Source organism: Lactuca sativa, chromosome 5 (assembly GCF_002870075.4).
Source record: "Lactuca sativa cultivar Salinas chromosome 5, Lsat_Salinas_v11, whole genome shotgun sequence".
NCBI lineage: Eukaryota > Viridiplantae > Streptophyta > Magnoliopsida > Asterales > Asteraceae > Lactuca > Lactuca sativa.
The window spans coordinates 252,777,589-252,802,601 of NC_056627.2; the positions used below are offsets into that span (position 1 = coordinate 252,777,589).

At 40.8% G+C, this 25,013-nt stretch overlaps 2 long non-coding RNA genes across 3 annotated transcripts; both read right to left on the reverse strand.

Annotated features, from left to right (window-relative positions):
* Nucleotides 1-11,136: 11,136 nt before the first annotated feature.
* On the reverse strand, nucleotides 11,137-12,613 carry LOC128126291 (uncharacterized). 2 transcript variants are annotated; one of them, XR_008224084.1, is made up of 3 exons: nucleotides 12,443-12,613; nucleotides 12,019-12,087; nucleotides 11,137-11,407 (listed from the first exon to the last, which is right to left on the reverse strand). It is a non-coding gene; the product is annotated as an uncharacterized LOC128126291 (long non-coding RNA). The 2 variants fall into 2 exon arrangements; XR_008224083.1 differs by having other exon boundaries at nucleotides 12,439-12,613.
* Nucleotides 12,614-18,478: 5,865 nt separating this feature from the next.
* LOC128126292 (uncharacterized) lies at nucleotides 18,479-19,945 on the reverse strand. The gene is made up of 3 exons (XR_008224085.1): nucleotides 19,782-19,945; nucleotides 19,361-19,429; nucleotides 18,479-18,749 (listed from the first exon to the last, which is right to left on the reverse strand). It is a non-coding gene; the product is annotated as an uncharacterized LOC128126292 (long non-coding RNA).
* Between the last annotated feature and the right edge of the window lie 5,068 nt (nucleotides 19,946-25,013).

Below are 25,013 nucleotides of genomic sequence, written 5' to 3' on the forward strand. Positions count from 1 at the left end.
CTTGCGGAAAGTGCGGTAAGGGACACGATGGGGTTTGTCGATCTGGTGCTTGCTACAAATGTGGTAAGGAGGGGCATATAGCCAAGGACTACCCCAAAGGATTCATGGTTTGCTTCCATTGCAACCAGACGGGCCATCAGAAGGCCGAGTGCCCGCAGCTGCGGGGAACAGCACAGGGAGCACAACAGGGATCTGCCCTTTCCGCCGTGCGCACTGCTGAGGTTTGGCCGGTGAAGGCCGAGGCACCGAAGGCTCGCGGGAGAGCCTTCCAGTTGACAGCGGAGGAGGTCCGTGCAGCACCCGATGTCGTGGCTAGTATGTATTCTTTCATTTATTTATGTTGATTTTGAGGTGTTGTGCTTATATTATGATATGCGTAGGTACTTTCTTGTGAATTTTGTACCTGCTTTGGTGTTATTTGACTCGGGTGCGAGTCGGTCATTTGTTTCCTTGGCATTTAGTCAGCACATTAGTATCCGACGAGAGGCGTTGATTCGACCTCTGCGAGTTTCTATAGCTGACGAGCGAGCGGTGTATGCTACGGATGTGATTCGAGGATGTAAACTTGAGATCTTCGGTGTGGAGTTCCCGATAGACATGGTCTCGATTGCAATGGGGGATGTATGTGTCATAGTGGGCATGGATTGGTTGAGCCAATTTGGAGTTGTTATAGACTGCGAGCGTCAGTTGGTGACGATACGAGACCCTAGTGGGGGAGTACTTACGGTGTACGGCGAGGGTATCGGATGCGGGTCAGCGTTTTGTTCGGCTGCCAGAGCGAGACAGAGTTTGCAGCAGGGCTGCAGCGGGGTTATAGCCTATGTGACGGACACACGAGTGACCGCTAGGAGGCCAAGCTCGATTGATGAGGTTCTGATAGTGTGCGAGTTCCCGGATGTTTTTCCTGAGGAATTGTCGGGTGTGCCTCCCGAGAGGCAAGTAGAGTTCCATATCGATTTAGTTCCGGGGCAGCACCTATCGCCAAGGCGTCTTATCGCCTTGCGCCACCAGAGATGCAGGAGTAGCTCACCTTAGGGAGCGCCGATCCTTTTTGTCAAGAAAAAGGATGGTTCACACCGGATGTGCATTGATTACCGGGAGTTGAACAAGTTGATGGTCAAGAAGCGTTATCCGTTATCGAGGATCGACGATCTGTTCGATCAGTTGCAGGGGGCGTCCTGGTTCTCCAAGATAGACTTGAGGTCGGGATATCATCAGATGAGGGTTTGGGATGAAGATATCCAGAAGACGGCGTTCAGAACTCGCTATGGGCATTACGAGTTCGTGGTGATGCCTTTTGGGCTCACCAATGCACCAGCAGCGTTCATGGATCTCGTGAACATGGTGTGCAGGTCGATGCGGGATCGGTCGGTGATCGTGTTCATTGATGATATTATTGGTGTACTCAAGATCTAGAGAGCAGCACGAGGAACATCTGAGGGAGATTCTCGGGGTATTGAGGTCGGAAAGGCTTTTCGCCAAATTCACCAAGTGTGATTTTGGTTACGAGAGGACCAGTTCTTGGGATACCTCGTTAACCAGGATGGGATATTGGTCGATCCGGCCAAGATTGAGGAGGTTATGAGATGGGAGGTGCCAAGATCACCCACCGAGATTAGAAGTTTTCTAGGGTTGGCCGGCTATTATCAGAGATTTATTAGGGATTTCTCCAAGATCGCCATGCCTCTCACTAGGTTGACCCGAAAGGGTGTTGCTTTTTCATGGGGTCCGAAGCAGCAGACCTCATTTAAGACACTTCGCCAGAGATTATGCGAAGCCCCGATGCTAACCCTCCCGGAAGGGTTGGAGGATTTTGTGGTGTATTGTGACGCATTGATATCGAGGTTGGGTGCAGTACTTATGCAGATGGGGCATGTGATAGCGTATGCGTCGAGGCAGCTGAAGCCTCATGAGACGAGGTATCCCACCCATGATTTGGAGTTGGGGGCAGTGGTGTTCGCTCTCAAGACCTAGCGTCACTATTTGTATGGGGTTCGGTGTACCATCTACACAGACCACAAGAGTTTGAAGTATTTGATGGACTAGCCCAATCTGAATATGCGCCAGAGGAGATGGCTAGATGTGGTAAAGGATTACGATTGTGAGATCCTGTACCACCCGGGCAAGGCTAATGTCGTAGCTGATGCCTTGAGTCACAGGGCGGAGAGCGCCCCAATTCGAGATATTTGCATGCGGTTGACCGTGATGACTCCGATGTTGGACACCATTCGGGAGGCCCAGGCGGAGGCTGTGAGACTGGAGAACCAGAAGAGGGAGCGAGTGATCGGGCAGGTGCCGGAGTTCATTACCGATAGTTGTGGGCAGATGACCCTTCAGGTTCGGATTTAGGTGCCGTATGCAGGCGGAGCGCGCACCACCTTGATGGAGGAGGCGCATAAATCGAGATTTTCGATCCATCTCGGGGCCACTAAGATGTATTTGGATTTGAAGAAGGATTATTGGTGGCCATGTATGAAGAGGGATGTAGCATGGTTTGTTGAGAGGTGCTTAACCCGTCGCAGGGTTTAGGCCGAGCACCAGCAACCGCATGGCCTTTTGCAGCCACTTGAGGTTCCCCAATGGAAGTGGGAACAGATTTCTATGGATTTCATCACCAAGTTGCCGAGGACCGCGAGGGGTGTTGACGCAATTTGGGTGATCGTCGACCGGCTGACGAAGAGCGCTCACTTCCTTGCTATCAGTGAGAGCTTTTCTGCTGAGAAGCTGGTATCGCGACATGGAGTGCCGATCTCGATTGTATCAGATCGGTATGTACGTTTTACTTCCAGGTTCTGGAAGAAGTTCCACGAAGATTTGGGCACGAGGCTGCATTTCAGTACCACTTACCACCCGCAGACGGACAGACAGAGTGAGCGGACGATTCAGACGCTCGAAGACATGCTTCGGGTATGTGTGTTGGACTTTGGAGGGAGTTGGGACACGTATCTGCCATTGGCTGAGTTTTCTTATAACAACAGCCACCATTTGAGCATTGGTATGCCTCCCTTTGAGTTGTTGTATGGGAGGAGGTGTCGGACTCCCATCTGTTGGGGAGAGGTAGGACAACGAGTTATAGGCAACACTGAGATAGTGCTTCAAACGACAGAGCAGATACAATAGGTCAGGCAGAGATTGTTGACAACTCAGAGTCGCCAGAAAAGTTACGCGGATAGGCGACGATCCGAGCTCGAGTTTCAGGTCGGGGATTTTGTACTCCTGAAAGTGTCTCCTTGGAAAGGAGTGATTCGATTAAGGAAGAGGGGCAAGTTGGGGCCCCGGTATAATGGGCCGTTTAGGGTGATCGCGAGGGTGGGTAGAGTAGCATATCGTTTGGAGCTACATGCGGAGTTGGGCCAGATTCATGATACCTTCCACGTGTCTCAGTTGAGGAAGTGTATAGCCGACGAGTCGGCAGTGGTACCGTTGGAGGATATCTAGGTGGATGCGAGTCTGAATTATGTTTAGAGGCCGATCGTAATCTTGGATCGGAAGATCAAGGTTCTGAGGAACAAGGAGGTGCCCCTGGTTCAGGTCCAGTGGCAGCATCGAAGGGGGTCTGAACTGACTTGGGAGCCGGAGTCGGAGATGCGAGAGCAGCATCCGGAGTTGTTTTCGACATGAGACTTCGAGGGCGAAGTCTGGTTCTAATGGGGGAGAATTGTAACATCCCGAAATTTAGGTAAAGCTATTTAACCCTTCTCCTTTCCCAAGTTGTCAAATTAAGTCCCTTAAGTGAAATATTAGGCTTGTGAGTACGTTGGGCGTACTGAGGAGTACGTTGCGCGTACTCGCGTGCTTAATTTTGGACGCGGACTTGCCTGGGTACGCTGGGAGTAGCGAGCCCGGATGAAAACCCTAATTTGGGGCTGGTGCACTATAAAAGGAATGCTATGGCCTTGACCTCAGCCTCCATTCCAGAGAGTGAAACCCTAAAAGAGTGCACTCCTTCGTTTCTAGCTAGAGTGTCGGTATTCTAAGCTTCTAAGTGTCATTTCAAGGTGGTGGAAGAGAAGAAGAGGCTATTTTGGAGGCTAGAAGCTTGTCAGAAAGAATAGATTTGAGCTTTTCAGAGGTTGGAGCTTCTTCCTGAGGTAAAAAGCTCAAATCTTGTCTTGTTATTTGTGTTGTATGCTTCTTGGACCAATTTCTAGGGTTTTTGATCCCAAGATGGAGACTTTATGAGCAAATGGTCTCCATTGGCCTAGATCTATCATATTTCAGGACTATAAGTGTTGTATGTTCATAAAAATGCAATCTTAGACGTAAATATGGAGCCATGCATGAGATCTAGACCTTTGGAGGGAAAAAGGAAAGGTGTTAGAGGGTGTAGGAACCTTTACAGCCATGCCAAGGCTTAAAGGTTCCGACTTTATGGGATAAGAGGATCAAGGAGAGTCAGATCTGGAAGTTGAAGTAGTGTCTTAACTCTTTAAGACCAAAATCCATGAAATGGATGAAACTGAGACTTATGCTGGGCGTAACTCTCAGTACGCACAACGTAAGGGGTTGAAACCGCGATTGTGGTTCGCCGGCGTACGCCCCGCATACAGAGAAGGAACGCGCTGTGTACTGCCTCCTATTGACTTTCGTTGACTTTTAGGGTTTTGGTCAACCTTTGGACTTTTGGGTCAGGGAGGGGTAAAATGGTCTTTTACCCTTCTGTGGAAATTGTAGAGTGGATTTAATCTAGCCTTTGAGAGCCATTATTTATTAATTTGAGAGTATTTTTATGTGTTTAGGCGGGGGCTAGACCAGTGTGATCAAGTGTGAGACTATCCGAGATACCGAGGTGAGTCTTCTCACTATACTGTACCTGGAAGGGTACCTAAGTGTGACTGGAAGGTCTTATATGCTATGAGATATACGTGCTATAGGTTGATATGTGATATGTATGATATGTATGATAAGGACCGGAAGGTCAAGATGATATGGACCGGAAGGTCAAGAGGACATGGACCGGAAGGTCAGGAGGTTACGGACCAGAAGGTCGGTACGGGTAGGACCGGAAGGTCTACCGGGATTCGGGACGGAAGTCCCCTGAGAGACTTGGACCGGAAGGTTCCACAGAATTGTGGTCTGGAAAGGCGTATGTGTTGTATGTGGTATTTTGGGGAACTCATTAAGCATTTATGCTTACAGTGTTGTGTGATGTGTTTCAGGTACCAATGAGGATCGCGGGAAGGCGCCGACTTGACTAGTACACACACATGAGGAGTTTTATATGTTTTGATCTTGGGATGTGATGTTATGGATTGTTATGTGATACAATGACATTTTTAAAACAATTATGAATGAAAATGTGTTTTTTAAAATGTGAAAAATTGTTTTGAAATTTACGTCGTTACAAATAAAAATATATATTTTTATACATAGTTTAAAACCTGTATAGCATTCTCATTCAATACATATTCCAAACAACAGATTAGACACATACACATAACACGTATTACATAGAGAATAAATCATATCTATGAGATAGAAGAAAGTGAATATACATTCACACATATAACAACAAAATGTACACATAACATGTATTTCGTATAAAATACTTCATAATTATGCGTTAGAAGAAAGTGACTACACACTCACTTGATCAGAAGATGACCGGACAACACTACGGCTTGTAGAAGTAGTATTCTTCGGTAGATCTGGAAGATCTTCACAAAAACCGGGCTCCTCGTGGGCAGAGCTTCGGCTCGGGAATTTTACTTCTCGGGATCTTATGGACTTCGGGACTTGCTTCGGTGCTCGGGATTAATACCGCGGATTCGGGATATTTCTTGCACGTAAAACGGGGTAAAAATGAGTGAGAGAGAAGAGTTTGAACAAAAGAAATCGGCGGCCATCGACATCTATTTATAGGGTGCTGAAACCTCGATTACGCTGCGCGTAAATCTAGGTACATTGGGTGTGCTAAACCTTATGCTGGGCGTACGCGACGTCGTTGTAGGCGTATGTACTCGAGTGACGTCATTGCATGCGTAGCTGAGGCGGTTTCGGGTACGCTGGGCGTACTCCAAAATTACGTTGGGTGTACCTGATTAACCAGCCTTCAAACTTGCATAACTTTTGCATACGAGCTCTGTTTTGACGTTTTTTATATCCACGCGTAGGTGAGACTAAGCTCTACAACTTTCGTTTAGACTCCGTTGGCTGATTTTGACTTTATTTTTATTATTTATTTTTAGTAGGTCGGGACAGGAAAACTCCGTTATAAATTCATAACTTCTTCGTATGACGTCCGTTTTTGTCTGTCATTTTATCATTGCAGTACTAATGACGAGATCTTCGAGTCTCGTTTAGATTGTTTCGGCCAAAAACCGCTCGATCTCAAATCGAGTAATCGGGCTGCATACTGCTAAGTCGAAACTTCGGAAAATCATAACTTCCTCATACGAAGTCAGATTTGGACGATCTTTTTATGCACGCTCTCGGTTTAACAAACTCTACAACATTCTTTTAGATCACTGAGGCTAAATATCGCGCTATTTCACATTCAGATTTTACGTCATTCAGCGTCGTGCCGGTCCTGTCGTGAAACTTTGACAGGTCATAACTTCTTCGTTATAACTCGGATTTTTGCATTCTTTATATCTCCGGAATCCTTGTTTCAACTACTACATCTTCATGCAAGGATATCGGGCTTATCTCACACTTTACTTTTGACGCTTATTTTATTCTTATTTCATTAAATTATAATAATTAACAAAAAAAACACATAAATCACATAATTCACAAAATACTCAAATATTTCATCATTAATACTTCAAAAAGAGTTACAAAGGTTAACCTAGACTATTACATCATCGATAATGGCTAGCCTGGGAACGCGGGCGTTACAATTCTCTCCCCCTGAGGATGATTTCGTCCCTGGAATCACACATCAACAAACAAATGCGGATAGCGACTCAAAATGTCACTCTCCGTTTCCCTGGTGAGATTTGGCCCATTCGAATGTTTCCAACGGACAAGCACTAATTCGACCATCTTGCATCGAAGCTTCTTAGTCTTTAGATCAACAATTGCCTATGCTTCTTCAATTAACCTCTTGTTTTCATCAATTCTCAATTCATAAATTAGAATTATATCAGGAACTTCTCCTATGAACTTCCTCAAATAGCACACATGCAAAGTGTTATGAATACCATCCAGTTCTTCTGGTAGTTCTAGCTTGTAAGCTTGGTTCCCAATCCTCCGAAGAACTTTAAATGGTCCAATAAACCTTGGACTCAACTTTCCCCTTTTACCAAATCTTATAAGTCCCTTCCACAGCGAGACTTTAAGCAAAACCGAATCTTCAACTTCAAAAGTCATCGGCCTTCGCTCCTTGTCAGCATAGCTCTTTTGACGATCCTGAGCTGCTAACATTCTTTCTCTAATTATTTTCAACTTTTCAGCGGTTTGATGGACCATCTCGGGCCCCATAAACTGCTTTTCCCTAGCCTCAAGCCAACAAGACGGCATATGAAACTTCTGTCCGTACAAAGCTTGATAAGGTGCCATCTTTATGCTCGAGTAGAAACTATTATTGTAGGAAAAATCTATCAAAGGTAAATGTTCATCCCAGTTACCTTGGAATTCCAGGGTACATGCTCTCAGCATATCTTCAAGTGTTTGTATTTTTTTTTCGCTCTAACCATCAGTCTGTGGATGGTAAGCTGTACTTAAACACAACTTGGTACCCAATTCCTCTAGTAGACTTTTCCAAAATCTTGAGGTGAAACGACAGTCACGATCTGATACAATCATTAACGGGACACCGTGAAGCCTCACAATATCCTTTATGTAAGAATTCGCCAGCTTATCCATAGACCATTTCTCATTAGCTGCTAAGAAATGCGCACTCTTAGTGAAGCGATCAACGACCACCCAAATCATGTCGTGACCACTCTTTGTTCTGGGCAGTTTAGTGACAAAATCCATGGCAATATCTTCCCATTTACCCATAGGTACATGTAAAGGTTCTAAACTCCCGTATGGTTTTTGATGCTGTGCCTTAACTCTAGCACATGTCACACACTCGGCCACATACTTTGCAATATCAAGTTTCATCGTCGGCCACCAGTAGTAGGGTTTGAGGTCCCTATACATTTTAGTGCTACCGGGATGAATCAAGTACATGGTTTTGTGAGCTTCTTCCATCAGAATATCTCTTATTCCTCCTGACTTAGGTACCTAAATCCGATCTTGGAATACCTTTAGTCCATGACCGTTTGTATCAAACACCAACGTTTTGCCCAAACGTTCCTCCTTCCGGTCATTCTTTTCAGAAGCTTCCTCTTGAGCTTTCTTTAAACTCTCCACAATTGTCAAGACAACTTCAATTCTCAATGCTCTTGGCCTTTTTCTCTCAGCATTGACTTTCCGACTGAGAGCATCAGTGAAAACATTAGCTTTACCGGGATGGTAAAGTATCTCACAGTTGTAGTCCTTGAGTAACTCCAGCCAGCGTCGTTGTCTCATATTCAATTCCTTCTGATTAAAGAGATATTGGAGACTCTTATGATCAGTGAAAAGTTTGCACTTCGTGCCATAGAGGTAATGCCTCCATATTTTCAGAGCAAAAACTACCACTGCCAACTCCAAATCGTGAGTATGGTAGTTCTTTTCATGCTCCTTCAGTTGTCGAGACGCATATGCGATCACCTTTTCTCTTTGGGTCAAAAAACAACCCAAACCAACACCAGACGCATCGTTATAAACAGCGAAGTCTTCAACTCCATCGAGTAGAGAGAAAATCGGTGCCTCACATAGCTTTTTCTTTAGCTTCTCGAATGCTTCCTTATGCTTCTTGCTCCAAGCATAAGTAGCTCCTTTGTGGGTCAAAGCTGTTAATGGAGTAGCGATCGAAGAAAAGCTTTGGATAAACCTTCGGTAATATCCGGTTAATCCTAAAAAGCTTCAGATCTCCGTGGGAGTTTTCGGTTGTTCCCACTTCATCACAGCTTCGATCTTTGCTGGATCAACCATTATCCCTTCTTGGTTGACCACGTGACCCAAGAATTGGACTTCTCAAATCCAAATATCACATTTGGAGAACTTTGCATAGAACTTCTCCTTCTTCAATACTTCTAACACTTCCTGCAAGTGTCTGCCATGCTCCTCTTGGCTTTTTGAGTAAATCAGAATGTCATCTATGAGATCTGTTTTTGACATTCTTTATATCCACACGTAGGTGAGACTAAGCTCTACAACTTTCGTTTAGACTCCGTCGCCTGATTTTGACTTTATTTTTATTATTTATTTTTAGTAGGTCGGGACAGGAAAACTCCGTTATAAATTCATAACTTCTTCGTCTGACGTCTGTTTTCGTTTGTCTTTTTATCATTGCACTACTAATGACGAGATCTTCGATTCTCGTTTAGATTGTTTCGGCTAAAAACCGCTCGATCTCAAATCGAGTAATCGGGCTGCATACTACTAAGTCGAAACTTCGGAAAATCATAACTTCCTCATACGAAGTCAGATTTGGACGATCTTTTTATGCACGCTCTCGGTTTAACGAACTCTACAACATTCGTTTAGATCACTAAGGCTAAATATCGCTCTATTTCACATTCAGATTTTACGTCATTCATCGTCATGCCAGTCCTGTCGCGAAACTTTGACATGTCATAACTTCTTCGTTATAACTCGGATTTTGGCATTCTTTATATCTCTGGAATCCTTGTTTCAACTACTACATCTTCATGCAAGGATATCGGGCTTATCTCACACTTTACTTTTGACGCTTATTTTATTCTTAATTCATTAAATTATAATAATTAACAAAAAAACACGTAAATCACATAATTCACATAATACTCAAATATTTCATCATTAATACTTCAAAAAGAGTTACAAAGGTTAACCTAGACTATTACATCAACGATAATGCCTAGCCTGGGAACGTGGGCGTTACAAACCGAGCGTTACGTATCATCAACAAATATATCATATCTATAAGACAATATACCTTATCTCATCGATCCTCACATACTGGTCATATAAAATGACCTTACGAGATATATCCATATGGATCAATGTAAACAACAAGTTGATTACGCTGCTTCGGGGATTCCTTGGTAACATGTGAAGATCAATAAAAGACAACATATGAGGGAAATGGAGTACTCAAATGAACACACAATCCAAATTCCCCATATAGTATGATTTAGAATGGAGTACATGAATGAACACGCAATCCAAACACCTCGGATAATATGATTCGTTAACATCACAAGACAGTTAAGTCAGGGGTGGTCGTCTATACTCTGCTAGATGACTTAGACATACCTAGCAGTGGTCTGATACATAAACATCCTATCTGGTAGTCTCACAAAGCTCATCGTATCATTTCGTAAATAGAAATGATGACACACGAAGCTCGTTGGATCACTTCGTAGATGGAAACGATAACTTACGAAGCTCATATGATCACTTGATAGATAGGAACGATGGCACACGAAGCTTATAAAAAAGGATGGGGATACTAATATAACACGATTTTACGTAAAACATACCCTACTGATCATCAATAAGGAAAACGAGGGGGAAAACTAATATATCACTCATGTACGTAAAATGTACTCCACCGGTCATCAATATCATCGAGCATAGTTCTACTCTCTATTATCATCTCACCCATACCCTTAATATGATGCTACCCATTATCCAAACTTAATTGATGTAAGCATCCGTTTTAGGTTTTTAAGGTATAACAAGATTTCCATCTCGGTAATCAATACCAATTCCCTACTTATGTAATATCTATACAATACAAGGTATACGTAACACTTTTTCAACTCAACTCGAACTAAGAATCCTTTATAAGTCTTATCTCATCACTAGGCAAGACTACAATGCTTATAATCAACTTCCAATACCAACTATGTTTAGGTGGAACTATCTAAATTTAGTGTATATATTTAACCTAGAGTATTAGGTATTAATATATATATATATATATATATATATATATATATATATATATATATATATATCTTCTTAGTAATAATACTTCTATTATTATATATATATATATATATATATATATGTGTGTGTGTGTGTATGTGTGTGTACATACATACATCTTAACACATATAGAACGATATATAGTTCTCACAGCATATGTGACATCCCTAAAATCACGGCCAAAAAAGACCGGTTTGTTTATGCTTTGTTTAAAAATCAGAGTTACATTTTAAATGAAAGTGTTGCGGAATTTGTCCCAAAACAAAAATATGATAAAGATTTATCAAAGCATTTCCATAGAAATGTATTTCATTAAAAGACTCGGGATGTCATGTTCGTACAGATCAAAAGCATAAACAGTACAATATAAGCCTTACTACATTATTTCATATCTACAGGCCTATATCCGTAATCCCTCGTCCAAAACATCACACCTATGCTCATGCGCCACTACCTGTAATACATAAAACTGAGTGGGTCAGGCTTGGGAGCCTGGTGAGCACATAGGGTTTTCAACCCACAATAAATAAGTTTATTAATTTCATCGATCAACAATAACCCGATTACCCGTTCCTGTTATCCTCACTTTACGTCCCTAAACACCTATCATAAGGGACCTAGCCTAAGGATCATCATCGGGACGGACACTACTGCTAAGGGGATTCCTCAGCAATAAATGTCCTAAAGGCAACCATGTGGGGGATGGAGTACACCGGTGAACACATCGTTCACAAACACCTACAGGTTGCGAGCCTGCTAGTGTTCCACTGGACTGTCTAGAAGAGTCCGTGGTCGTCATCCATACTCCGCTAGATGACAGAATCAACAACATCAACATCGAGGCCTCTCATCATTTTATCACACATCACCTATTGCATCTACCCATGTTTTACCCCAACATTTTCATAGATATAAAATACATATACAGTTTAAATCATTGAAAACATGTATAACAACGTTCATCTAGCATAGATAGCAAGTATTCAGATAATATGCACACATAGCACGCAATTTATATAAAATACTTCATATCTATGTGTAAGTTGAAAGTAACTATGCACTCACTTGTTAAGGTGATGATTCCAAAATCAGGCAGCGCTTGCTTCTAACAATTCTATTTTCCTTCGACGAAACCTAGCATTATTATCGCTAAATTTTAGTCTAATATTTACCGTGACCAACTATTAGTCTTAGTATTATTATTATTATATAAGCGTTAAACAATATTTTCCAACCACTATGTACAGACAGGGGCCAGACATAAAACACCGGAGGGCAGGACCATTTTGGCATATAGCACTTCTGAAATCCAACAACCCTATGCGGCCCTTTAAACCAGATTCCCCGTACCGCGAGTAGTTAAAAAAAATATTATAACGACACTTATATAAGTTATAATAATAGCTCAAATATTTATTATAAGTTCATAATAACAATACTAATTTTAAATATAAGCTATATTAAAATAAGGTAAGCATAACTTACTTACAAGGGGGTTTTAGCTAGGAGTCGGGCTCTGCAGGGGCAGAACTTCGTCGCTGAATCTTTCTAAGAAAGATTCGTGCAGCGCTTCAGCGCTCACCTTACTATACTAAGCTACAGAAAGAGAAGTCGAATCACGAGGGACCGAAATGCTCGGGGGATAAGGAGAGAAAGACTCTTGAATCAAGAGAATGGTGCAAGAAATATGAGAGCCCAAGGCTCGTATTTATACTAATTGAATTTTCAAAAACTACCCTCCATAATTACTTAATGACCTTTTAGTTATATAAACAACTAAACACCCCTCTATAATACTATTATAAATGGATTTAATGATATTTGTACTAAACTAATGTCGAAAGAACTCAACATTAGTCTTATAATGACCGCATCGTCGATACCTTTCTAATGATATATACATATGTATATATATGTGTACGTATACATGATTTATACTTTATTTTAATACGTAAATATGCTATTATAATTTGTAACTCGTTCATACGAACTCCGTTTTTGACGTTCTTTATATCCACGCGTAGGTGAAGACGTACTCTACAACTTTCGTTTAGACTCCGTCGGCTAATTTTGACTTTATTTTTAAAGTTATATTTTTAACAAGTCGGGACAGGATTGGTCTGTTTAAAATCTCATAACTTCTTCATACGAAGTCAGATTTGGGCGTTCTTTTTATCGATGTTCTTAGTTTAACATATTCTACGACTTTCGTTTAGATCACTAAGGCTAAATCTCGCTCTATCATAAATTCACTATTCACGCTTCCCGGTATCGTGCCGGTTCTGTCGTGAAACTTCGACGGGTCATAACTTCTTCGTTATAACTCGGATTTCGGCGTTCCTTATATGCACGGAAACCTTGAGACATATTCTACAACTTTATGTAGAGATATTGGGATTATCTCACACTTTAATTTTGACGCTCATTTTTATTCTTTATTAATTATACATTTATAATTAAATAATAAACACATATAATTCACATAATACTCAAATATTTCATCTTTATTACTTCAAAAAGAGTTACAAGAGTTGACCTAGACTATTACATTGACAAAAATGCTTAGCCCTGAAACCCGGGCGTTACAATTCTCTCCCCCTTAGGATGATTCCGTCCCGGAATCATGCATCAGCAAACAGATGTGGATAGCGACTCATCATGTCATCCTCTGTTTCCCAAGTGAGATTCGGCCAATTCGAATGTTTCCATCGGACTAGCACCAAGTCGACCATCTTGCGTCGTAACTTCTTAGTCTTACGGTCAACAATTGCCTCAGGCTCTTCGATCAACCTTTTATTTTCATCCATCCTTAACTCTGAGATTGGAATTATGTCGGGAACATCTCCCGTGAATTTCCTCAAATAACACACATGGAAGGTGTTATGAATACCATTGAGTTCTTCGGGCAATTCCAGCTTGTAAGCTTGGTTCCCTATCTTCTGAAGAACTTTGAACGGTCCAATAAACCTTGGACTCAACTTTCCTCGTTTCCCAAATCGTATAAGTCCCTTCCACGGTGAGACTTTAAGCAAAACGGAATCCCCAACTTTGAAAGTTATCGGTCGTCTTTTCTTGTCAGCATAGCTCTTCTGACGATCCTGGGCTGCTAACATCCTTTCCCTAATCTCCTTCAACTTCTCAGCAGTCTCATGGACTATCTCGGGGCCCATAAACTGCTTCTCTCCGGCTTCAAGCCAACAAGACGGCGTACGACACTTCTGCCCATACAAGGCTTGATAAGGAGCCATCTTGATGCTCGAGTGAAAACTATTGTTGTAGGAAAATTCTACCAGAGGTAAGTGCTCGTCCCAATTCCCTTGGAATTCGAGGGTACATGCTCTCAGCATATCTTCCAACGTCTGAATCGTTCTTTCGCTCTGACCATCAGTTTGCGGATGGTAAGCCGTACTCAAACACAACTTTGTACCTAACTCCTCTTGTAGACTCCTCCAAAACCTTGACGTGAAACGACTATCACGATCTGATACAATCGTAAGAGGGACACCGTGAAGTCTTACAATTTCCTTCACGTAAGCATTTGCGAGCTTATCCATAGACCACTTCTCGTTGGCTGCTATGAAGTGTGCACTCTTGGTGAAACGATCCACGACTACCCAAATCATGTCGTGACCGTTCTTCGTCCTGGGCAGTTTAGTCACAAAATCCATGGTGATGTCTTCCCATTTACCCATGGGTACAGGTAAAGGTTCTAAACTCCCATACGGTTTCTGATGTTGTGCCTTAACCCTCGCACATGTTACGCACTCGGCCACATACTTCGCAACATCGAGCTTCATCGTCGGCCACCAGTAGTAGGGTTTTAGGTCCCTATACATTTTAGTGCTACCGGGATGAATCGAGTACATGGTCTTGTGTGCTTCTTCCATCAGAAGATCTCTTATTCCTCCCGTCTTAGGTACCCAAATTCGATCTTGGAATACCTTCAGTCCACGACTGTTTGTACCGAACACTAACGTTCTTCCCAAACGTTCTTCCTTTCGGTCATTTTTCTCTAAAGCTTCTTCTTGAGCTTTCCTGATACTTTCGACAATCGTCGAGACGACTTCAATTCTTAACGCCCTTGGCCTTTTCCTTTCCAGATTGACTTTTCGACTGAGAGCATCAGCAACAATATTTGCTTTACCTGGGTGGTAAAGTATCTCACAGTCGTAGTCCTTGAGAAGTTCTAGCCAGCGTCGTTGCCTCATGTTCAACTCCTTCTGATTAAAGAGATACTGGAGACTCTTATGATCAGTGAAGAGTTTGCACTTCGTGCCGTAGAGGTAATGCCTCCATATCTTTAAGGCAAAAACTACCGCTGCCAACTCCAGATCATGAGTGGGGTAGTTCTTTTCGTGCTCTTTCAATTGTCGAGATGCGTATGCTATCACCTTTTCTCTTTGGGTCAGAACACAACCCAACCCGACTCCAGAAGCATCACTATAAACCGCGAAATCTTCGACTCCATCTGGTAGAGAAAGTATCGGTGCTTCACATAACTTCTTCTTTAGTTTCTCGAATGCCTCATCGTGTTTCTCACTCCACGTATATGTAGCTCCTTTATGAGTTAAAGCTGTTAATGGAGCAGCTATCGAAGAAAAGCCTTGGATAAATCGTCGATAATATCCGGCTAATCCTAGAAAGCTTCGAATTTCCGTGGGACTTTTCGGACGTTCCCACTTCATCACAGCCTCGATCTTTGTGGGGCCAACCATTATTCCCTCCTGGTTAACAACATGACCCAAGAATTGGACTTCCCGTATCCAAAAGTCGCATTTGGAGAACTTTGCAAAAAGCTTCTCCTTCTTCAACACTTCTAATACTTCCCGTAGATGCTTTCCATGCTCCTCTTGGCTTTTTGAGTAGATGAGAATGTCGTCGATGAACACTATCACGGATTTATCGAGGAATGGTTTACAAACCCTATTCATCAAATCCATGAATGCTGCGGGAGCATTGGTTAGCCCGAATGATATAACCAAGAACTCGTAGTGTCCATATCTCGTTCTGAATGCAGTCTTCTCAATATCCTGCTTTCTCACCTTTAGCTGATGATATCCTGACCTAAGATCGATCTTTGAGAAGTAGCTCGAACCTTGCAGCTGATCGAATAGGTCATCAATCCTCGGCAATGGATACTTGTTCTTCACCGTTGCCTTATTCAGCTCTCGGTAGTCTATACACATTCTCATACTTCCGTCTTTCTTCTTCACGAATAACACCGGAGCTCCCCAGGGTGATGAACTAGGTCGAATAAAACCGTTGTCCAACAGCTCCTGAAGTTGCGTCATGAGCTCCTTCATCTCCGTCGGTGCTAATCGGTAAGGTGCCTTTGCTATCGGTGTTGTTCCTGGTAACAAGTCTATACGAAACTCCACTTGCCTATCAGGTGGTAATCCGGGAAGATCTTCGGGAAAGACTTCCGGATAATCACACACAACCGGTATATTCTGCACCTCTTTCTTCTCCTTCTTGGCATCGATTACGAATGCCAAGTATGATGCACATCCTTTGGACAAACATTTCCTGGCTTTCATCAGGGAGATGATTCCAGAATTCACTCTGCGTTTGTCCCCATACACCATAAATGATTCTTTTCCGGGTGGGTTTACCTTTACTATCTTCTTTCGGCATTGAATCTCAGCATCGTTGGCGCTAAGCCAATCCATACCCAAAACGATGTCGAAACCGTTTAACTCTATGGGTAATAGCTCTTCGTGGAATTCGTTTCCGTTTAGGTCAATGACGATGTTCCTAATACGATTACTAACAGGTACGAATTTGCCACTGGCAACTTCTACAATCAGGGCATTATCTAGTTTTTCTACAGGCAATGCTAATTTCCCACCAAATTTATGCGACACAAAGGAGTAGTTGGCTCCGGAATCAAATAGTATATTTGCAGGCAAACCATTTACAAGAATGGTACCTGAAGCGACGTCTGTTGCCTCCTTTGCAGCCTCGAGCGTCATCTGGAAGGCTCTCGCCTTCGGCTTCAGTGGTATGTTGGGTCTTCCTGTCTCCTTCTTCTTCGGGCAATCCCTTGAAATGTGCCCCTCCTCGTTGCACTCATAACAGACCTTCTTAGTGAACGTGCATTCATTGGCATAGTGCCCAGGCTTTCCGCATTTGTAACAAGTGACCCCTCCATCACACTTCCCAGAGTGCTTTTTCTTGCACTTGTCACACCACTTCGCTTCTGATCCTCCTCCTCTCGAACCAAACTTCGAGAATCTACCCTTCTTACCAGACCTTGAGGATCCGTCAAATTTCCTTTTCTCGCCAACCTCGACTTTGCTGGCAGCTCTTCCCTTAATCATATCCTCCACAGACTTGGCAGCCCAGATAGCTGCCTCCAAAGTAGGTGCCTGACGCACTGGCACCGCGTACTCCCATGGTAATCCCTTTGCGTACTTATCAATTTTTGTCAGCTCATCCGGAACAAGACGCAAGGCAAATTCCATCTTTTCTGTGAAGTTGTTCGTGTATTCATCGATTGACATGCTCCCCTTCTTTAGGGTTAGAAACTGGTTCTCTAGCTCGAGCAGGTTTTGAGCTGAGCAGTACTTTCGTTTGAATTGTACCAGAAATTCTGCCCATGTCAGTTCCAGGGGTTTGTTGGGGCTTAAAGTCTTCCCCAAAGTATTCCACCAACGTACAGCGCCTCCTCGAAACTGACGCACTGCAAACGTGGTCTGTAGTTTCCCTCTGCAACCGCATGTCATGAAAGCTAACTCCATCTCCGAGATCCAATCCATGACTCCGATTGGATCTTCCTTTCCCGTGAAAGTCGATGGCTTGCAAGTCTGAAAATCCTTGTACTTGCATCCATTTCTCTCGAATCCGTCATCTTGGTTATTTTCTTGAACTATTGGTTGGTTGACTTGACCAACAGTTCCACTGTAGTCTCCTTCCTCAGTCTGCCCTTCGTTCAACTCGGGCTGTTCAATTTGAATAGTGCCTTCCTCTCGATTTTGCTGGAGCAAACGTCTAGTTTCCTCCATTTGACGATCCAACATAGCCTGGATCATCGCTTGCACTCCGGCCATCGTGACTGGTTCAGGTGCAACTTCTTCTACAACATGTATTTGTTGAACCACTGGGGGTTGGTTCCTATCTCCATTCGCGTTCACGTTTCCGCTACGGGTCCTTGCCATCTTGATCTATACACCGAATAAGGTGAATTTAGATCTTTATTTAGGATAGACGTTTAAATCGTCCTTATCACTCCGAAACGTTTACATGCTAGTTCTAATATCGTAGTCGTACGTTTAGAATTCTAAACACATAAGGTTTCCAGATCCGGTCGGCAACAGACCATAGATCCGAACAATTAACAGCATATTATGCACAAAGCATTTAGCACATAAAAGCATTTTAGGCACAATTCCTAAAATAAGCTAGTGCTCACACCTCACAATCATCGCTTAGCATTCTAAGTTTAAGTCTAGAAATCCTACAAATTCCTAGTTCGCTTAAACTAATGCTCTGATACCAACTGTGACATCCCCAAAATCACGGCCAAAAAAGACCGGTTTGTTTATGCTTTGTTTAAAAATCAGAGTTACATTTTAAATGAAAGTGTTGCGGAATTTGTCCCAAAACAAAAATATGATAAAGATTTATCAAAGCATTTCCATAGAAATGTATTTCATTAAAAGACTCGGGATGTCATGTTCGTACAGATCAAAAGCATAAACAGTACAATATAAGCCTTACTACATTATTTCATATCTACAGGCCTATATCCGTAATCCCTCGTCCAAAACATCACACCTATGCTCATGCGCCACTACCTGTAATACATAAAACTGAGTGGGTCAGGCTTGGGAGCTTGGTGAGCACATAGGGTTTTCAACCCACAATAAATAAGTTTATTAATTTCATCGATCAACAATAACCCGATTACCCGTTCCTGTTATCCTCACTTTACGTCCCTAAACACCTATCATAAGGGACCTAGCCTAAGGATCATCATCGGGACGGACACTACTGCTAAGGGGATTCCTCAGCAATAAATGTCCTAAAGGCAACCATGTGGGGGATGGAGTACACCGGTGAACACATCGTTCACAAACACCTACAGGTTGCGAGCCTGCTAGTGTTCCACTGGACTGTCTAGAAGAGTCCGTGGTCGTCATCCATACTCCGCTAGATGACAGAATCAACAACATCAACATCGAGGCCTCTCATCATTTTATCACACATCACCTATTGCATCTACCCATGTTTTACCCCAACATTTTCATAGATATAAAATACATATACAGTTTAAATCATTGAAAACATGTATAACAACGTTCATCTAGCATAGATAGCAAGTATTCAGATAATATGCACACATAGCACGTAATTTATATAAAATACTTCATATCTATGTGTAAGTTGAAAGTAACTATGCACTCACTTGTTAAGGTGATGATTCCAAAATCAGGCAGCGCTTGCTTCTAACAATTCTATTTTCCTTCGACGAAACCTAGCATTATTATCGCTAAAATTTAGTCTAATATTTACCGTGACCAACTATTAGTCTTAGTATTATTATTATTATATAAGCGTTAAACAATATTTTCCAACCACTATGTACAGACAGGGGCCAGACATAAAACACCGGAGGGCAGGACCATTTTGGCATATAGTACTTCTGAAATCCAACAACCCTATGCGGCCCTTTAAACCAGATTCCCCGTACCGCGAGTAGTTAAAAAAAAATATTATAACGACACTTATATAAGTTATAATAATAGCTCAAATATTTATTATAAGTTCATAATAACAATATTAATTTTAAATATAAGCTATATTAAAATAAGGTAAACATAACTTACTTACAAGGGGGTTTTAGCTAGGAGTCGGGCTCTGCAGGGGCAGAACTTCGTCGCTGAATCTTTCTAAGAAAGATTCGTGCAGCGCTTCAGCGCTCACCTTACTATACTAAGCTACAGAAAGAGAAGTCGAATCACGAGGGACCAAAATGCTCGGGGGATAAGGAGAGAAAGACTCTTGAATCAAGAGAATGGTGCAAGAAATATGAGAGCCCAAGGCTCTTATTTATACTAATTGAATTTTCAAAAACTACCCTCCATAATTACTTAATGACCTTTTAGTTATATAAACAACTAAACACCCCTCTATAATACTATTATAAATGGATTTAATGATATTTGTACTAAACTAATGTCGAAAGAACTCAACATTAGTCTTATAATGACCGCATCGTCGATACCTTTCTAATGATATATACATATGTATATATATGTGTACGTATACATGATTTATACTTTATTTTAATACGTAAATATGCTATTATAATTTGTAACTCGTTCATACGAACTCCGTTTTTGACGTTCTTTATATCCACGCGTAGGTGAAGACGTACTCTACAACTTTCGTTTAGACTCCGTCGGCTAATTTTGACTTTATTTTTAAAGTTATATTTTTAACAAGTCGGGACAGGATTGGTCTGTTTAAAATCTCATAACTTCTTCATACGAAGTCAGATTTGGGCGTTCTTTTTATCGATGTTCTTAGTTTAACATATTCTACGACTTTCGTTTAGATCACTAAGGCTAAATCTCGCTCTATCATAAATTCACTATTCACGCTTCCCGGTATCGTGTCGGTTCTGTCGTGAAACTTCGACGGGTCATAACTTCTTCGTTATAACTCGGATTTCGGTGTTCCTTATATGCACGGAAACCTTGAGACATATTCTACAACTTTATGTAGAGATATTGGGATTATCTCACACTTTAATTTTGACGCTCATTTTTATTCTTTATTAATTATACATTTATAATTAAATAATAAACACATATAATTCACATAATACTCAAATATTTCATCTTTATTACTTCAAAAAGAGTTACAAGAGTTGACCTAGACTATTACATTGACAAAAATGCTTAGCCCTGAAACCCGGGCGTTACAGCATATGTCATCAAATATACATCTAACACACTTTCCATATAATAAGCACTTAATCCACATATAAACTTTCAATAGATATTTAATACCTTTAATAATTACTTTGTATTAAATCATGTTCACGAAAGTAACAATGCACTCAGTTGATTAAGGTGGAAGATCCCTGGGAAAGCTAGCTCCTCGGCCGATACTTCGGTTATCCCTTTTAAACATCTTAAATACGAATAATACTATGCTTCAGTATCTGTTCGTATTTATAAGCTTATAAATTATTTCTGGATCCTTTAATAATCCCAAGAAATACTTAAAGCTCTATCAAATAAGGAACAACCAGGTAAGATCATATCGAAGGTAGGATCTGTTTGGTGTGTGTGTGTGTTTGTGTATATATATATATATATATATATATATATATATATATATATATATATATATATATATATATATTGGTTGGAAACCCATTTAAAACACCTCACTAAATCTAGCCTAGACATCACTCCCATAAGTAGATCAATCAGTATTATAACTTGGAATCAATGATAAATCTTATTTATAAATTCATAATAATGACTATAAATATAAATATAAATATAAGTTACACTTTAATCATAGCAAGTGTAGCTTATCTTACAAAGTTTCTAGCAAAAAGTTTGGGAAGTTCGTAGGCAAAAACTTCGATTTTGAATACTTCTTTTTGTCTAGCCTTTTGATGCTCCAGAGCTTCGCTACTAACACCTAAAAACTCCTAAGGTTGGGCCTTGGGTTTCGGAAAGAATCTGAGAGAGTTTAGAGAGGAAATTGTGTGAAAAATGAGAGATTATGAGGTTTATTTATAGGCATGAAGCGCGCCACACTTTGTCAGGGCACGTCGCAACCAGGCGACGTCTCTATCCTTTTGAGGTGCCACATGTCTGGCTGTCATTGGGCCATGTCGCTTGGTCGGTTAGAAGATTCGACCTCAACTTCACCACGTGGTGTGCTCGCGGGCTGCCACGTTATCATACACATGTATTTTTCGTGATTTTTGAAAAATCGTATCTCTCTCATATGAACTTTGTTTTCGACATTCTTTATATCCACATGTAGGTAAATCCGAGTACTACAACTTTCCTTTCGATCTCAACAACTAATTCCTAATATACTATACATTCGTATTTTATAGAACATACACTATTAAATTTCAAGCACAAATCATAACTCCTTCATACGAACTCCTTTCTTGAGTGTCTTTATATCGACAAATCCGTATTTACGAGATCTTCAACTCTCGTTTACATTGTTTTGTATAACAATCATCCAATATTAATTTCGATTTCTGTGTCACATATAGTTGTATCGTATCGGACGTGAAAGTTCGAAAAATCATAACATCCTCATACGAAGTTAGATTTAAGCATTCTTTATACTTACACTTTCGGAATTACGATTACTACGACTTTTATTTAGATCACTTAGGCTAATAAGCAACATATCTCCAATTTATATTTTTGACACACTTTGCCGTGTAGGGCTGAACGTGAAACTTCATAAAATCATAACTTATTCATACGAAGTCAGATTTGGGCGTTCTTTATACTCACAAAATTGTCATCGCGACTACTACAAATTTCATCAAGACCACCTATCCTAAATTGTCTTTTATTTTTTTAATGTTTATTTAACGTAATTCTTTAAATTTATAATAATGTTTTATACAAATATTATAAGCCCATAATGTAACGTCCCGATTTTCACAGACAAAAATTTCATTTTTATTTATCTAAATTGTAAATCTTACACACATTATATTACATATCTAATTATATAAGTGAGTCTTAGCGGAATTCTTAAAGATTATTTATTGCCGTCGATGCAAGTACAGTCATGCGAGAGCCTTTCCTCGATCCGAAGAATAACTTGTAAAGCAGTTATTTAACAACTGTAAGTCGAGGCTTGGTGAATTCCCTCAAAATATTCCATACCACAACAGATATAAAAAGCATACACCTAATGGTCTTCAACATAAAGTTGGTTCGTCCTTTGGCCTTCAGGATAAGGTTGGTCCACCCTACATATAGCCTTCAGTACGTAGCTGGTTTGCTCTCATTGACCTTTAGCATAAAGCTAGTCCGCCCGAGTCCATTGGCCTTCAACACAAGACTAGTCCACCCTCAACTCCATATATACATATCAACATATAACAATAGTCTATATAGCAGGAAACTAACTATCCTAGTCTAATTGCCTAAGTGCATACTACAGTTAACTATATTCTAACATATAGAGGATACATACTAGAGTATGCAATATAGTGAGAAGAACTCACCTTGACAGTTTCTCAGATGGTTAACAGCTAACCGAGTGATCCAGTTGGCGAGTACGTGCCTAACAGGTGTTAACCTATAATACTAAAGATTATCAGTCCTTGGGGCAATCTGGTAATGAAGGCTAGACCTATCACTAATCCCAATGAATACCGATAGCTCTATCAAATAAAGATCAACCAGGCATGAGAGTTGGGATGAAGGATCATTTCGGCATATAGCTTTTCTAAAATCCAACAACCAAGCCAACGTGACCATTCTAGACAATATTATTACTGGGATTACTGAAAAATATTTATTTACATATTCATAACAACGAATATGAATATAAATGCAAGTTACACTTATAACATAGTAAGTGTAGCCTAACTTACAGAGAGTTTCTAGCGAACATGGGCTTATGCGGGCAGAACTCTGACTTGAGAGCTTCTAATCGCCACCACTTTGATGACGCAAGGCCTCGATAAAGTAGCTGAGAACTAGGGAGTAAAAGGGATAAAAAGTAGGAAGTATTCTAGCTAGAATCGAAGGAAGGGCATGTAGAAAAATGAGCTGAAACGAAGGTTTTTATAGAATACGAAGGGTTGCGTGTCGTGCATATGATCGGGTGCGCGCTGCACACCTAGTCGGAAGTGTGACATGGTTGTTTTCTAGTGGTGACACGTGTCGTGATTCGGGGGTGTCAGGCGCGCTGCGCATCGGGTCTGTGCGTGCGGTTGCGCGCTAGAATTTCTGATTTCTTAAAAATTACATAACTTATCCGTATGAGCTCCGTTTTCGACACGTTGTATATCCATACGTAGCTATCGACGAGATCTACAACTTTCGTTTAGACTCCGTTGTGTAATTTTGAGTTTATTTTTAAAGTTATATTTTCACATGCTTAGACTGTTAAAGTCCGTGTAAAAATCATAACTATTTCATACGATATCCGTTCTCAACTATCTTTATATCAATGGTATTAACTAGATCTTTAACTCTCATTTAGATTGTCTTCCCTAGCAAGCGACCGATCTCAAATTCGGTTTCCATGTTGCACACTGCAACGATGAAACTGCTAAAAATCATAACTTATTCAATTGAAGTCAAATTTGGACGTTTTCTATATGCATGCTCTTAGTTTGACGACTACTGCGACTTTTGTTTAGATCATTAAGGCTAATATATCTTCGATTCGTATATTAGGACACGAATAGCCGTGTCGGTTTAATCACGAGACTTCGAAGAAACATAAATTCTTCATACGGAGTTGGATTTACTCGTTCTATACATATACATAAATCGTATTGATGCTTTCTACATAATAATGACGGTTATTTAGGCACAAAAGTAATGTATTTCTACTTTGTATTTCATAATAAATGTTTAATTTTACAATCTATTATTCTATTGGAGCAGTAAAAATGGGGTGTTACACATAATAATTGTCCACAAAACATGTACACAATATATAAATATCATTTATATAATTTATAAATCCTTAAAATGTCTAGCCTGAATTTGCGGGCTTTACACTATGCGTAACCTAACATTCTTCACAACACACTTTCCATTAAGTGCATAATACTTTAACTCCAACATCCTAAACGTCCTGATAGCATCAAAACAAGACTTTAATGAATAAATTTTGCAAATTTATTCATTTGCATGGCGCTCTAAACATGAGATCTCAAAGCTAGGTCAAACGCTCCGGCCCTAATCCAAATGCTCCCATGTGTTACCAAATGCTCCAAAAGACCGTTACGTCTTTGGGGTCTTCAATTTTCAAATCATATTTTAGAGTCTGGTTGAAAAGAATCCACGTATACTATGGTTAATGAAAGCAAAAGA